Here is a 16834-nt window from a genome sequence, read left to right on the forward strand (position 1 = left end):
CAGTTGGGAATGGCATGGATCTTTTTTTTAAAGTATCATAAAAAAAGTTTTAAAACAATTGCAGATAATGAGAGTTTGAAGTAAAAATAATTAAATTCTGCAAACTCACAGCAAACAGGACAGCAACTGTAACTGGTAATGTAGCTCGTTCAAGCCCGTTGGCAGTGTCGTTTATGACATGTTACAGGTTCCTTGCAAACTATTAACAGTTTAGCACATTTGCATATGCAGAAATAGTTAAACAGAACACTGAAGTGACTTTGTTTATGTGATAGAGAGTGAAATGTCAAACCAGTTTGAATTGGTTTCAGCAGAAAGGCTGCTCCCTGTTCTGAGGAATATACAGGCAGCTGTTTAAACACAAACCCTGAGCTCCGAGTCTCACACAAAAGCAACCTGCACCTTCCAAATCAATCAATGATATTGCCTCTTCCCTCTTCCTTTCCAGTTCCCCTGAAGGGTCTCGGCCCAATACGTTCCCGTTGTATTCAGTTCCATACATACTGCCCGGACCTGCTGAGTTATTCCAGCATTTTGTCTTTCCCTGGTTACGAAATATCCATGACAGGGAGCGTGTGGGCAGTTTAAAACCACGTCAAAACACATCCAGGCTGTTGAATATTCTTGGGGAATTAAGGTGTGAATTATTCAAGTCTGATATTAATTTCGGATCTTTACTCAATCAAACTTCTGTCTGTGATCAAGGAGTCATGGTTAGAGAGTCATATCGAAACAGAACACAGTACAGGTGCATTGTCTGAGCCATTTAAACCACCTATTCCCACCCACCTGCACAGTAGCCATATTCCCCCATCCATAGTTTCAAAGGTGAAATCGTGCTCGCATGTACCACTCCTGTTGGCAGCTCGTTCCACATTCTCTCGACCCTCTGATTGAAGACTTATCCACTCATGTCCCACTAAAACTTTTCGTCTGTCACCCATGATGCATGATCTCTGGTTGTCATTCCACCCGACTTCAGTGGAAAAAGCCTGCTTGCATTTACCAATCTTTACCCATCTTCATGTTGCACTGCTCTGTCAAATCTCCTCTCAATTTTTAGCATTTCAAGGATTAAAGTCCAAAACTATTCAACCTCTCCTTATCACTCAGGGACTGCGGAAACCTCCTTGAAGTTTTTCCCAGTACACTTTCAAACTTACACCTCTCCTGTAGGTAGGTGACCAGAACTACACACAATACTCTAAATTTGGACTCACCGATATCATATACAACTTCAAAATAACATCCCTTCTCCTGCAGTCAATAATTTAATTGATGAAGGTCACTATGCCAAAAGCATTTATTAACCACCCTATCTCCCTGTGGCGCTGCTTTCAATGAATTATGGACCTCTATTCCCAGATCCTTTTGTTCCACCGCAACGTTAGTGCTCCACTGTTTACTGTGTAAGACCTACCATAGCACAGCACTTGGCACTTGCCTGCATTAAATTCCATCTGCCATTTTCAGGTCAGTATTTCCAGCTGTTCCAGATCCCTGTAACCTATGATAGATAATTTCCCTCACTGTCAACTACACCCCTAATCTTGGTGTCACATGTAAATGTGCTTATCAAGTTAAAAACATTACCATCCCAATCATTGATATAGATGACAAACAGCAACGGACCCAACGATTAATGGAGACAATCATCAACCATCACAGTCCACCTCCTCCCAAAATGCCATTGTCTACTCCAATTTACTTCCTTACATTGAACATGATGCAAATGAATTTCCCTGACCAACCTCCCACGCAGGATTGCTAAATGCTTGCAAAAGACCATGTAAACAACATTCGCTTCATTGCCTTTATCTACTTTCCTGGTAACATTCCCAATCTCATCAAAAAAAAAATTGTGTGTGTTGCCAGGAGTAAACAAAGTAATGCTGACTGTTCCAATCAGTCTTGTCTTTTCAAATACTCATATATGCAGTGCTTCTAATACTGATGTCAGAAGCACTGGTCTATAGTTTGCTGTGGGGTTTTTTTAAGCCTTTCTTCAACAGCAGGTCTGTATAACCCATGGAGAGCGGGATTTTACATCATATCCCAGGTACAATCTCAACAAAACGCGAGTAATTGTTAATGTCATTTCACTCTTACACACAATAACTCTTACAATAAATACAATGTACCTTTCACCTCCCTCTCTACCCACTGCACTTAAACTCTCCATTTTAACACACTCAGGATTTCAGTTTCTCCTACAGAAGTGGGTGATCTCACATTTCCCACACTGGACTCCAGTGACCTGTTGTTCCCACTCATCCCTTTTGCCTCCATTACCCCAAAACCTCTCAACAAGAGACCCAGAACATAGAACAGTACAGCACAGTGCTCAGTCTATTCAATTAAGGAATATATATCTTTCAACAACGAACGGGGAGATAAACCACCATCCATCCGGGGTGGGGGGGGGGGCGGCTGTGAGCATTCGCAGGGTGATTACTACGTCAGAGCGGAGAGTCTCCCCAGGGAGCAAATTTCAGTGACCGACCCAGCAGACTCGGTGAGGAACAACATACACGCCCCTCATATCTCCATTAACCTACCCTCTTTCACCTCAAATGAATGGCCTCTTATCTTAGAAATTTCAACCCTGGGAAAAATATATCGTCTATCCCTCTCGTAATCGTCTAAACGTCCATCCAGTCTCACCCCAGCCTGCGCCGCTCTGGAGAAAACAACACAAGTTTGTCCAGCCTCTCGTTATAGCTCATGCCCTCTAATCCAGGCAGTAAACCTCTTCTGCGCCCTGTCCAAAGCCCCGACATCCTTCCGAGAATGGGGGCGACCAGAACTGTATGAAACACTCCAGATTTAACTAGCTTTATAAAGCTACAGCACAACTTCCCGACTTTTGAACTCAGTGCTTCAACGAATAAAGACAACCATGTCATTTGCCTTCTTAACCACCCGATCAATCTGTGCAGTCTCTTTCAGGGAGCGATGAACTTGGAGTCTAAGATCCCTCTGATCATCAACACTGTTCAGGGTTTTGCATTTAACAGTGTACTGTCTCATACAGTCGAACTACCGAGCTGCCAAGATGATCATCACTAATCAAATCTCACTGAGATTTCTCAGATCCTGTTGAATTTATTGCCAAGTGCACAAGTCCGGGAAGATACAGGTACAGAGAAACACTGACTTGTGGCAGCATCACAGGCAAGTTCATTCAGATATCACACGGAACACAAATTGTACAATTCTCTGTCAGTAACAATATAGAAACATGTTTAACTTCATCCTGCTAATAGGACCAGAACAGGGGCTGGGCGGCGGCTCATCTCAGACGGTTCGGTGAGAAGGTCTCACAAACCGGACCGACCCCGGCACATTCTGCGAAGGAAACGAGGCGAGGCCGCCAGTTCGGGAAAGTTCACCCCCTCCCCCTTCAGGTTTCACCGATCACCTTGTGGTTCTCTCCCTTCCCCACCCCCACCTTTTATTCTCCAGTTCTCTTGTTTGAATTCGGATCTCCCCGCTCCGGACCTGCTTCAATACTCACCGAAAGGAAACTGTTGTCGTCGCCCCGCAGAGAATAATCCGTCCCTGGCTCCCCGCCCCAGGGGGCGAGGGTGAGGACCCGCTCCCGATCCCGATCCCACGGCCGACCCGCTTCAACAAAGAACAAAAACAACACCGCCCTTCCCGCACTGAGCATGCGCGATGTCGTCAGCGCGTCAACGGGTAAGTGGGCGGGGCTTCGGGCCGCAGCTGCAGATCCTCAAACCCGCCTGTCCAGGTAGACTCATTGTCTCAGATTGCTCCTGCCCCACCGAACTCATTTCTGCGTACCTTGACACCGTCTTATACCCCCCCTTGTTCAATCCCTTCCCACCTATGTTCGTGACACTTCTCACGCTTTGAGATTTTTTCAATGAAAAAATGTTTGCTCCCACCGCCTTATTTTCACCATGGACGTTCAGCCCTTATATACCTCCATCCTCCACCTGGACGGTCTCAAAGTTCTCAGCTTCTTTTTGGATTCCAGACCTAACCAATTCCCCTCTACCATCACTCTCCTCTGCCCAGCGGAATTAGTTCTTACTCTCAATCATTTATCCTTTGGCTCCTCGCACTTCTTCCAAACCAAGGGTGTAGCCATGGGCACCCGCACGGGTCCCAGTTATGCCAGCCTTTTTGTTAGCTGGCATGTTCCAAGCCTATACGAGTATCCATCTCCCTCTTTTCCTTCGCTGCATTGGCGCTGCCTCCTGTACGCATGCTGAGCTCGTTGACTTCATTAACTTTGCCTCCAACTTTCACCCTGCCCTCAAATTTACCTGAACAATTTTCGAAACCTCCCTCCCCTTTTTTAATCTTTCAGTCTCCATCTGTGGAGACGGCCTATCTACTGATATCTACTATAAGCCTACAGACTCTCACAGCTACCTGGACTATTCCTCTTCCCACACTGTCTCTAGCAAAAATGCAATCCCCTTCTCGCAATTCCTCCGTCTCCTTCGCATCTGCTCTCAGGATGAGGCTTTTCATTCCAGGACGAAGGAGATGTCTTCCTTTTTTAAACAAAGGGGCTTCCCTTCCTCCACTATTAACTCTGCTTTCAAACACATCTCTCCCATTTCCAACTCCCATGCCCTCACCCCATCCGCTCGCCACCCCACTCGGGATAGGGTTCCCCTTGTCCTCACCTACCACCCCACCAGCCTTCAGGTCCAACGTATAATTCTCCGTATCTTCCGCCACCTCCAACGGGATCCCACTACCAAACACATCTTTCCACCAACCCCCCTTTCTGCTTTCCGCAGAGATCGCTCCCGACGCGACTTCCTTGTCCATTCATTCCCACCGATCTCCCTCCTGGCACTTATCCTTGCAAGCGGAGCAACTTGGAAAGATCCAAGATGGCGACGCGACGCAGCTTGCAGCGGCCACTCCGGAGCTGATTATCTGTTATTTGTGAAGTGGGGTGCCGTGCGCAACCATAATCGATTGAAAACGGACGTGGAAGTACGGAGAAACACCGGGAAATCCCAGGAAGTTCTTCTTCGTTGTTGCTGTTGCTGTGAGGTCCGGGACTCTGCTGGGAAGAACAGGCCCCCAGTCCTCGGGGTCGCATTGGCGGGGGCGTCTTGATACACTCGGCAGAGGATGGTGCTCGGAGAAGCTGTGCCGGAGGGGATGGTCTTTGGCTCAGAGGTTCGACGGACTCGGCGCATTCGGTGTGCGCTGCGTCTGCGAGGCTGAGTCGGGCGGCGCCGTGGGGGCCAATAGCGGGGGTATTCCCTTCTGCCGCCGGCGTGGGATGGCGAGTCTGTCGGGACCCTGGGGACTTGTGGAAACTGTGTAGTGATTTCTTTTGAATTTACAGTCTTTTAACATCTTGGACTATTTTTACTGTGGCCATAGTCTGTTTATTTTAATCAATTATGCTATTGTTTGCAGTGTTGTAACGATGAGGTTTTGTGCAGGTCTTGTAGCTTTAGTTTTTGGTCTTGTTTTGTCTGGTGGATTTGGAGCTCCTTTCCGGGGAACGCGCTAAGATGGTAGCGCGATATTAATACACAGCAGCCGCTCCGGACTCTGGATTGGGGATTGCCAAACGTTATGTGGATTTTCTGGTGTACTCTGTTTTGTCCTGTGCTTTTGTGATATAATTCTGGAGAACATTGCCTCATTTTTTAACTGCATTGCATTTGTGGTTTCTAAATGACAAACAATCTGAATCTGAAGTGTGTTACGAAGGTGAAGCAACTCTGAGGGGCCGAAGGGTACAAAGTCGCCCCCTCCTTTTGGAGAATCGCAAGATCGCTATTAATTCGAGTCTGGGACCCAGGAAATGAGAGAGAGACACGCAGAATACACAGGGTTTGGAATGTGTCCTGGCCTCAGCGAAACGGAGCCACTGATAATGGCCATTGTCTCTGGGAGACGGAATTGTGTATTGAGTACTGTACTATTCTTTGAAAACACTCAGGAGACAACCAGAGTGGTCTGGTTGAGGGATTGCATCATCCCAACCTGATTGACATCTGAGACCCCGTGAGTGAGGATAAAAGAGGGTCTGGGGAACAACCCCTTTAGACGCACCAGGAGAAACGCTAGGAATCCCGTGACAGCCTTTAATAGCGACAGCCGGTGGGGCTCGTGTGCGTCCTTTCCCTTGCCTGGGATTGGCGGCCTCACCACGGAAGAACGGCTTAGCTAAAGGAGAGGCCACAAGTGAACGGCCACCCCCCAACGAGACTCCCGAAGGATCAAAATCATAAAGGTTGGAAAACCCGTAGCGGTAACTATTCCATTCTATTCGTATTTCTCTCTCTCTCCAACAAAGTGCACCACAGCGACAACCAAAAGACGACAGCTTGTGGAACTGCAGTGAACTGTATATTTCCATTGGACAAATTCGTTATCCCCTAGACAACGATAGAGCTTATTTCTTATTGATTATTAATATACCCGCACTTTTAGATTTAGTATTGACGACGTATATTATCTGTATATTTGCATTGATATTATTTTTGTGTATTTTTACTAATAAATACTGTTAAAAATAGTATCGTCAGACTTCAACAGACATCTCTATCTTTGCTGGTAAGTGACCCAGTTACGGGGTTCGTAACAAGTGCTACACCTGCCCTTACACTTCCTCCCTCACCACCACTCAGGGCCCCAGACAGTCCATCCAGGTGAGGCGACACTTCACCTGTGAGTCGGCCGGTGTGGTATACTGCGTCCGGTGCTCCCGGTGTGGCCTTTTATATATTGGTGAGACCCGATGCAGACTGGGAGACCGTTTCGCTGAACACCTACGCGCGGTCCGCCAGAAAAAGCAGCATCTCCCAGTGGCAGCACATTTTAATTCCACGTCCCATTCCCATTCTGATATGTCTATCCATGGCCTCTACTGTCAAGATGAAGCCACACTCAGGTTGGAGGAACAACACCTTATATCAGGCTGGGTAGCCCCCAACCTGATGGCATGAACATTGACTTCTCTAACTTCTGTTAATGCCCTTCCTCCCCTTCTTACCCCATCCCTGACATATTTAGTTTTTTTGCCACCCTCCTCCTTTTTTCTCTCTTTCTGCCCGTCACTCTGCCTGTTCTCCATCTCCCTCTGGTGCCCCCTCCCTCTTTCTTTCTCCCGAGGCCTCCCATCCCCTGATCCTTTCCCTTCTCCAGCTCTGTATCAATTTCGCCAATCACCTTTCCAGCTCTTGGCTTCTCCTCACACCCTCCGGTCTTCTTCTATCATTTCGCACTTTCCCCTCCCCTCGTACTTTCAAATCTCTTACTATCTTTCCTTTCCGTTAGTCCTGACGATGCGTCTCGGCCCGAAACGTCGACAGAGCTTCTCCCTGTAGATGCTGCCTGGCCTGCTGTGTGCCACCGGCATTTTGTGTGTGTGTGTGTGTTGTCTGGAGAAGGGAAGGTCTGATTGGGGAAAGAGGTAAAAAGCTGGAGAACAACACACACAAAATGCTGGTGGACGTCCTGACGAAGGGTCTCGGCCCGAAACGTTGACAGTGCTTCTCCCTGTAGATGCTGCCTGGCCTGCTGTGTTCCGCCGGCATTTTGTGTGTGCTGCAGACGCTGCGGATCCGCGGTAAAACGGGATCACGTGACGGGTGGAGGGTCTCCCACGTGACCCGGTGACTCCACTCCTCGCCCCTCACACGCTGCCCGACCTCCCCACCGCATCTCCCACATTATCCCATATTTACACCGGGTACATGTTTCACATTTTCCCTCCGTATATTCCGGTCCCATCCCTCCACCTCCCTGGGTCACTGTTATGGGTTCGAATCCCATGCCGGTCCGACTAACATTTTAGATCCAAAACAGGATTGTGCAGGTTTCATGTAAATCAGTCGATGTTTATAAACACTAATTTGTATTCACATTCCTCCGGCCTCACTGGACAGGAACACTGAAACATCAAGTGAGAAACAGCAGTAGGTGGCCATTTAGCCCCTCTAACTATCAACAAGATGGCGGCTGCTCTCCCATCTCAGACACATGTTTCTGTCCGATCCTAATTTCCTCAATCCCTTCGGTCTCCACACATGAGTCAGCCTCTGTTTTACGTGGGGACGATCACTGAGTCTTCAACAACCTCTGTGGTGGGGATTTACAGACATTCACCACCCTCGGAGTGGAGACATTTCCCCTCATCTCAGTCCCGGACAGACCACTCCTTTTTTCAGAGACTGGGATCCCTGGTTCAGCCGGTAATGATGTTGTACATTTCAATGTGTCTCAATCCTCGATTCTCTAAATGAAAGGGTTATCACATTTGATCTTTATTCATATGATGACCCCACCACCCCAGGGATCAGTCTGGTGAATCTTCATTGCACTCTCTCTAACAAATACTCTCTAACTTCTTTGTTAATCCTCTTTGGAATTACTTTCCATCTTCTTCAGCCTCGTGTTGCCCCGATCACTCACCTCCCACCCCGTCACTATTTCCACCTTCCCACCTCCCCCTCACCTGGATCCACCTCTCACTCCCCAGCTCTTGCCCCATCCCCACCCCTCACCTCTTTTCTCTGACTATTTCACGTCCACTCTCGGTCCAGAGGGAGGGTCTCGGCCCGAAATGTTGACGGTCCATTTCCCTCCACAGATGCTGCCCGACACACTGAGTTCCTCCGGCAGTTTGTTCTTTGGTCTGTATAACCCGTGTTAGTATGGGGAGCGGGATTTTACACCATATTCCAGGTACAATCCCAACAAAGCACAAATAATTGTCACTCTGCCCGGACCATTAGCCCCGCTTGCAGGGCAACAGTCTGCCGGTGTTTGTCCCCAATGTGGTGAATCCCTCTGCTCGGCACCACCGTGGGCTCAGACATTTCCACAGATGAGCCCCTCCTGTCCCCACCGGGACAAACATCCTGTCCGCCCCCTCTCTCACCATCTTCATCCTTTCAATACAATCCCTCCCTCCCCGGGGAACCGGCATCGAACCGACGGGCCGAGCGGTCTCCTCCTGCCTCTCAGCGATACATCAGACTCCGGCCGCAGGAGACGCTTCACAAACGCCCCAACTTCCCTCGGAGGGAAATGGAAATAAATCAGAAAGCGGACATTTACTTTGAGGTTTTCTCCGCTCTGAGGAGGCGCTCGGCGCTTGAGCGGGGTAACGCCCACTCGGCTTGTCCGCCTCCGCGATTGGTTGTAACCAGTGACTGACATCGCTTAGCACCAATAGGAATAGCGTAGCTCCTGAATCCTCTGTTGACAGCGGTGGGGGAGGGGCTGGTCACGTGATTATTAGCCCAGCCGTTAAACCGATAAAGCTCGAGCACAGCAGCGCGTGGGTGACGTAAGACACCGCGCACGTGAGGGCAGATCCCGGTGTGGGGAGCCCATGTGTGACGTCAGGCGCGTGGGAACTGTGTCTGACGTCACCTGTGGGCGAGCGCTGGCATTCAAAAGCACCTTAATGGACTTTTCAGTGGGACAACAACATTAATGACGGGTTTCATCACTGAATCCAGTGTTGTGGGATGTAAAGTCCCCTGTTATGTGTCCGGCTGTGCCGTGTTGTTGGTGGAGTGGACAGCGTGGTGTTTGTCTCGATTCGGGTCACAACACCAGAATTGCCAGCGGGGTCCACACACAGTGTATTAGTCAACAGAATACACTGTGTGTATTCTCAAGTGAGGAGTCTGTGTGGAGATGCAGCTTCCCTGGAGGTGGACGAAAGAGGACACACCAACAGGTGGAACCAGCTGCGGGAAGACATGATTTTTCAGGTCTGATGACGAGCTGAATGTACCATAACCTTCAGACTGAATCAGAAAACCATTCTGAGGGTATTTGAAACGTCAGAAGCAGAGGAGATGTGATCCTATGTCTCCATCAGACCTCAGTGAGATGGTTCCAGTTATAACGTGCAGGGATGAAAGCACAGTGTTTGGGGTCTGATTTAATCACTGATTCTGACACAGTGAGAGGGTTAGTTTTGCTGTAAGGAAGCAACATTAATGCAAGAAGACGCAGGAACTTCATCAGTTGCCAGTTGTTTAGCAGAAGTGACCAATCTCTATGCTACTTTGACAGAAACAGATATTCCCAGAGGTGAGAAAGGGGTGCAGTCTGGTTTATTTCAGGTTGGAGAGGGGTGTGGAGTTTTGAAATCAATTCCTTGTGGTGCCACCATCGTTAATTTATCATGTCCGGAGTGGTGGATCACACAGCACGGAAACAGGCCTTTGGTCGGACATACCTGTTCTGACCATCCACTCACTGTCTACACTGGTCCCATTTATCAGCACTTGGTTCACAGCCGACTGTATCTCGGCAGTTTCAATGCTCATCCTCTTCGTAAATGTTGTGAAGGGACCACCACCTCGGGCAGTGAGTTCCAGATTTCAGCTACCCTGGTGACACCGGCTCCTCCGCTGTTCTGCGGGGTAGGGTTGTTTCCTTTGGGGGGGGGGGGGGGCTCGATGTTATTGTTCCCTTTTGTCCAGAGGGGTGGGGTTTGTAGATTGATGATCGGGATGCCGTTTTTTTTTAAGCTGGGGTTGGGGTGGGAGTTTGATTTTTCTCTCTGAACGACTTTCATGCTGGGACTCACAAACACAACAGCTCGTTAGTTCCGCTGTATCTGTCAGTTCACCGGCGCTTGAATGTCGCCGATCCTTGAATGTGGAGGCGGAGATGCTGGAGAAGACAGCGCCCCACTCGCGACAAGGAGAGCCCGAACACGTGACCATGTCCGTGATCTGATTGGATACATCGCCATGACGTTCCGAGCAGTGAGATATCATTCCCTGGATCTCATTTTGGAAGGGATTCAGTCGGCCATCGCAGATACACCAACAGCTTCGCACTGGGAAGCGGCCGTTCACCTGTTCCGTGTGTGCGAAGAGACTCATTCAGTTAACCCACCTTGTGATGCTCCGGTGAGTTCACAATAAATAGAGGCCACATTTCTGTCCGGAGTGAGCATAGAGTTTTACTCAACTATCCCAGATGCTGCAACACCAGCAACTTCACATCAGGGAGGAAGTTCAAATCAGCTCCGTGTTAAATGTTTAACCATCACGGTGACTGAAGGCAGCTGTGGGTTCATGAGGGACTGTTACTGTCAGATTCTGCAGTTCTTGCGGCTGCTCATCGCACCCAGGACTGAACCCTGGTCACTGAGCATTGGAGGAGTCCGTTCTGCTGATGTTAGTCTTAAACTAGACTGGTGTTTAATATTGTGGAGCTGTGATAGATAAATCAGCTCTGTATCAAATCCCGTGTCTCAGGTTCTTATCGTCTCTAACACACTCACAATGTACACTAGAGTGGCCACTCTGTCCATCTGGTCCCTGCCCATGTTTCTGTTCCATATCAGTATATTAAAATCTACCCCTGCCGTTCCCCTCTCACTCTCCCTGTGATGACAGGTTACAACTAGTCACCGCTCCGTGGGATAGGAGATTTCTCTTGAATTTCAGAGAATCATAGAAATCTACAACACATTACAGACGCTTTGGCCCACAATGTTGCGCCGACCATGTAACTTACACTAGAAACTGCTTTAAAATTACCCTACCGCATAGCCACTTATTTTCCTAAGCTCCGTGTACCTATCTAAGAGACTCTTAAAATACTCTATTGTATTCGCTTCTGCCACCATCGCTGGCAATGCATTCTACACAAACACACCACTCTTTGCTTTAAAACCTTAGCTCTGACATCTCCTCTGTACCTACTTCCAAGCAGCTTAAACCTAATCCCCCTCGTGTTAGCCGTTTCTGCCCTGGGAAAAAGCCTCTGGCTATCCACACGACCAATGCCTCTCATCATCTTAGACACCTGCATGAATTTCCTGCATGATTTTCTCCGGGCTGAACAAGACGATGAGCTCACTGTGGTTGTGACGTTGTTCAGGGCTCCGGACGAAGTTGGTTAAACTCCTTCTCCGCTCTTTTCAATGTTTTGTGTCATTTTCACCTATTTTAAAGGACTGTGCTTCAGACAGCCGGGTTGTTGCAATTGTTATGTACCAGCAGCAATAGATCACTAACGGAGTCAGGTTTCGATGTTAAAACCACTCTCTTCATTAGTATCTACTCCAAATCTAAAAGATTGAACGAAATAAACAGCAATTAACGGTGTTGTACGTATTCCAAACTATCAAACTTGGGAAACAATGCTTAAAGTCTTAAGATGGTAAAGTGGGAAAGTTCAGTAATCTACGGAACAAGTGAGTGAGAGGAGAGATTTGTAAATCCACACGAAGATGTAGAGAGAAGGCAATTACGAAGAATTCCACACACATTCCACGCTGGGTGAACGGAATAACAGTCGCCGAAGATCTTATCCGTCGATTAGTTCCGAAATACACTTAGAAATATCACCAGGTGACAGTCACAAGAATATCGTCTTCATGTGGTTACCACAAAACACCCCGATTCCGGGTAAGGGAAATCCACACATATGGATGATACGAAGTGACAGTCACACATCCGTTGTGCACTGCGTGCCGATGATCAACCCAATCTTTTGGGCATAGCAGTGACAAGCTGAAGTCTCTCTCACTCTTCCTCTCCTCCCCCCTCTGTCTCTGCTGCAGCGCCTGTGTGACGTCACAGACCCGCCTCACTCAGGCACTCAAAGCGACACTCACAGTAAACGAACCTGCGGTCTCGTAACACAACGCACCTCTAAAGTCTGACAGCAGACTAGCGAGTGAATCTTCGATGGAGCAGAGTCAGAAACCAAAGAGTTGCCAGCCTGAGTCAGGCTTTGGGGCTCCAGACAGAGATGGGGTCTGGAGTTTACGAGGAGGAGGAGGAATCAGACCAGCAGGATATGGCTACAAAGGGAAGATCAGAAAAATTTGGAAACTGGTTGACCGAAAAAAAAGATGGTTAGTTTCTGCAAAATACGAGTGGGAATCAAAAGATCAGGCAGCAATTGTGGAAAGGAATAAATAAACAACTTTTAGACCGAGCCTCTTCAGCATGCCTAGACTGTGGACTCCCCTGCTTAGTTGCTACCTGAACTGCAGAGCTCCTCCAGCATTTTGTGTGTGTGCGCGTCTCTGTATGTCCAGCCACTGCAGAATCTCTTGTGTTTTATATCCACATTTTACTTTGGCATTAAATACACGTTGATATTGAGTATATTGCTCATGTGAGCCGCTTCCTGCGTTAAAAAAGCTGCAGACTTTTTCTATATACCCGAAAAAAAATGAGATATGGACATTGAACCGGTACTTCAAGAACTGTTTAATGGCACCGGTATTACCCAAAAGGGCCTGCGCAAATAAATCTTATCAGGCGCTGAAGCACTGATGAACTGCGCAAGCGTCAGGCTGATGACATCCCCGAGTATCACGCATGCGCGCAGCACACGAGGCCTTGAAAATGTCGGTTGCAGGTAAGAGCGATTCTCCGTGTTTTTATCTTAAACACCGACTTCGGGATAATTCCTCTGAATTTCGGACACCGTGACCAGCAACCCCGGGACAGTCCTGCCCTCTTCCCTCTCTCTCAGCTCCACGATCCGTACACGGGCCCCGGGGAGCTCCCGGCTGATGAGGGAATGGGAACCGATGGATCTCTCAGACAGAGCTGAGCTCCAGCTATCTAAATGAAAGGATTAGGAACTCGGAGAAAGGGAACAAAACCCGTCTGTGGACACTCTCTGGAGGTCCAAGATTCGTATGTTACACGACCGCTGGACTAAGTGTGTAAATGTAGGAGTGGACTATGCTGAAAAATAGATGTGCTGGATTTTCTAAAATTGTCTCCTTCTACCTTAGGCCACAAACTTATCTATCACCACTTTTATTTATATATAGCAGTATAACATTAGATGATCATCACCATAAGATGAAAGTTTAAATCTTAGCCTTTGTTTTAAATTAGTACTTAGTCTTTCCTGTGATTAGAAAATAGGGATAAAGTATGGGGAGGTACAGTGCTAGTATTGTAGATTAGCAAAGATTCTACTTTGGATTGGACTTCCAGAGCACAGTTACTGGATATCCACAGGACAGTACTGTCGAAGACTAAGACAGTACTTTCAAATAGAATTGGAAAGGAAATGAGAGTGAATTTTTGAGTGATGCAGAGCAAGAGAAAAGGATTGGAATTGAGAGGATAGTTCTGGTTGATGATCTCCTTTCATGCCAACAATAATTTTATAATAATTATTCTGTGATTCTGTGTGAAGCTTTCCCTGGTCATTTGCCACCTCTTCTTGTGATTCTGCTCCTAAATGTGAAAACTTGGAGAAGTGAGTTTAAAATTATGCCATTGAACTGGTAAGAATGGATCACACCTATTGGTCCTCATTTGCTTTATTCAGAGCCTTGTCAATAGCATAAATAACTGAATAAACATTTCATTAGAACGGGGTGGATTAAACTGAATATATAGGATCTTTAAATTATACCCCTTCCCACTTATTATTTTCACTGGAAGAGAGATGTTGAAATTCTAAGTAATCCTGACTAAAGTGTAATATGGTTTTTAAAAAAAAAGCTCAAGGTCAAATAAGTGTGAACCATCTGTCGAGCATTTTATAGGAAGGGACATTAAAGACATTCATCATTCATGCTGATTTTTCCTCCCAGCACTGCTGCAAATACACAAACCACTCCACCTCCCTTCAGATCTACTCCATGCTGTGCCTGATGAACCAGCCAAGATTAGCAGTTCACCATCTGTGGGAAAACTTGAGTACAAATACCTAATAAGGTTGGGATGTGTACATTTGTCTCCCAATTTATGATGTAGGAGCATTGATATTATGCTGCTTTGTGCGTAAAATATACAATCCTCTTTGTTCAATTCTTTATTAGCTAGTGAACTTGCAAGTTTGCTTCATGGAGTTAAGCAATTTAATTTTAAACAACAGCATGAATTGATAAATGTTACCAATTTTAAATAGCAAAAAGTTTATAGTATTTTTTTCCTGGGAAAAAATAGAAGGGGGAAAAAGAAGACTTTTGGTGTGAAGTTTGAATAGTGTTATGATGTGACTGCATTTTTCGAAAGAAAAGAACAAAGATTGTAGTCATCCAAATGCAGAAAGGTTGATCCTACATTAAATGTGAATTACCATTAAGAGATCCAAGATAATGTTAATTTAATAAAATAATTTAAATCCAATTAATGCTTTAAATCTACATTATACGTTCAAGAATGCATTTTAGGTAGCTCAACACCTCATGCAGGTCAGTCAGGTATCTCTGCTCCCTTTAAACTTGCACGTTTCTGTTTCCGAGATGCCTTTGAAACTTACTTTGACCTTATTTTCTGAGCTTCTTTTAAACTTGCAGGTTATGTGGAACGCATCATTCTGTAATGTGATGTCTAAAAACAGTGATTTGGAAGTGAGGTATGATGTATTAATATGAGAACATCTAATAATACAGAAAATCTGCTGGTCCGACACCCAAGACCCAACCATGGCAGGTTCACTAAGTTTTACTGTGGTTCGTCACATGTTTGGAGGGCTGTCGCCTGAAAGTAATGATCATTAATCACCATCAATGTCACATAGTTCACACTAAAAATAAAAGCACAAGGGAGAAATCGGCCTCTGCCGCACCTTTTTTTCAGAGTGCTCAGTGGTTCATTTGAAATCAGGTCCAGAATTTTCCTGCACTTCTGATGGGAAATCTGTTGGATGTGTTTCTGACAAACATACACCCAAAAAATGTAATGAGTCAATGCACCAAGTGGATTGAACGCCAGCACTTTTGAACAGTGTGTTTCAGCCTATTCTGTTTCAATCTTTATGAAATGTGAAATAATATGAAAGGTCTAGAACAAGGGTGGGCAAACTTTTTGACATGTGGGCCACAAAGGGTTCTAAAATTTGACAGGGGGGCCAGACCAGGAGCAGATGGACGGAGTGTTTTGGTAATACACCTCATAAGAGAAAATAAAATATCATGGGATATGTAGAAAACATGTGCTTTAATTTCAATTGAAAATGAACAAATGCATTACAACAAAATATCTGTCTTTGAAGTCCCATGGTATTTAGCTATTTATTGAAATGACTTTTAAAACACTGAAAATTAAATGAATAAAATACAGCTTTTTTAAATAGTAACAGTTATTATTTTAAAGCACTGAAAATTCTGTTATCCTTCAGGATATTATCATCATCACTCTCCTCCTGACTGTCTTTATTTCAAAACCGGTAGGAGATGCAGGTCTACTTGTCCTCCTCCTTCTTATTCAATAGTCCCCTGTGCCAAAACTCAACAACGACCAGCACAAAGACAGAACAATGCCAGCGTGCCAGTATGCGGAGCGCGTTATTTGATCTGGAGCGCATTTTTTATTTTGAGAACGTACGTGCACCTGCGCACTACTCGTGTCCATCACTTAATAGCAATGACATGTAACATGTAAGGCTTATTGAAAAAAATATTTTCAAATGCATTTTTTACATAACACAACGAAGAAACTTATTTTTAATTTCAGTGGGAACAGTGTTGTTGGTCTCCCTTTTTAGCCAGCGCATCAAAGTCTGGATTTAGTTTTGTTGTGGCGATTCTCAGGATGGATCTGAGGTGTTGGTCAGTTAACTTGGATCTGTGGCTGGCTTTGTTGATGTTCATGACGCTGAACGCCTGTTCACACAAATAGGTCGAGCTGAACAAAGAGTAAAGCGCAAATGTGGAGTAATACGCTGCACCTCAACAAAGGTCAATGTATATAGAGTGCGTCATCTATTGGGAAAACACCAGAATTGCGGGGAAAAGACGTTAACAAGGTTTATTAATATAATTTCATCAAGTTCTGCGGGCCGGATTAAAAAGCTTAACGGGCCGCATATGGCCCGTGGGCCGTAGTTTGACCATGCCTGGTCAAGAACTTGA

At 46.2% G+C, this 16834-nt stretch overlaps 1 pseudogene; it reads left to right on the plus strand.

Moving 5' to 3' along the window:
* Positions 1-13912: 13912 nt before the first annotated feature.
* The window catches only part of LOC132386656 (zinc finger protein 850-like), a 30693-nt pseudogene continuing 27771 nt past the window's right edge, over positions 13913-16834 (plus strand).

This window comes from Hypanus sabinus, unplaced genomic scaffold (genome assembly GCF_030144855.1).
Source record: "Hypanus sabinus isolate sHypSab1 unplaced genomic scaffold, sHypSab1.hap1 scaffold_124, whole genome shotgun sequence".
In the NCBI taxonomy this organism is placed as follows: Eukaryota; Metazoa; Chordata; class Chondrichthyes; order Myliobatiformes; family Dasyatidae; genus Hypanus; species Hypanus sabinus.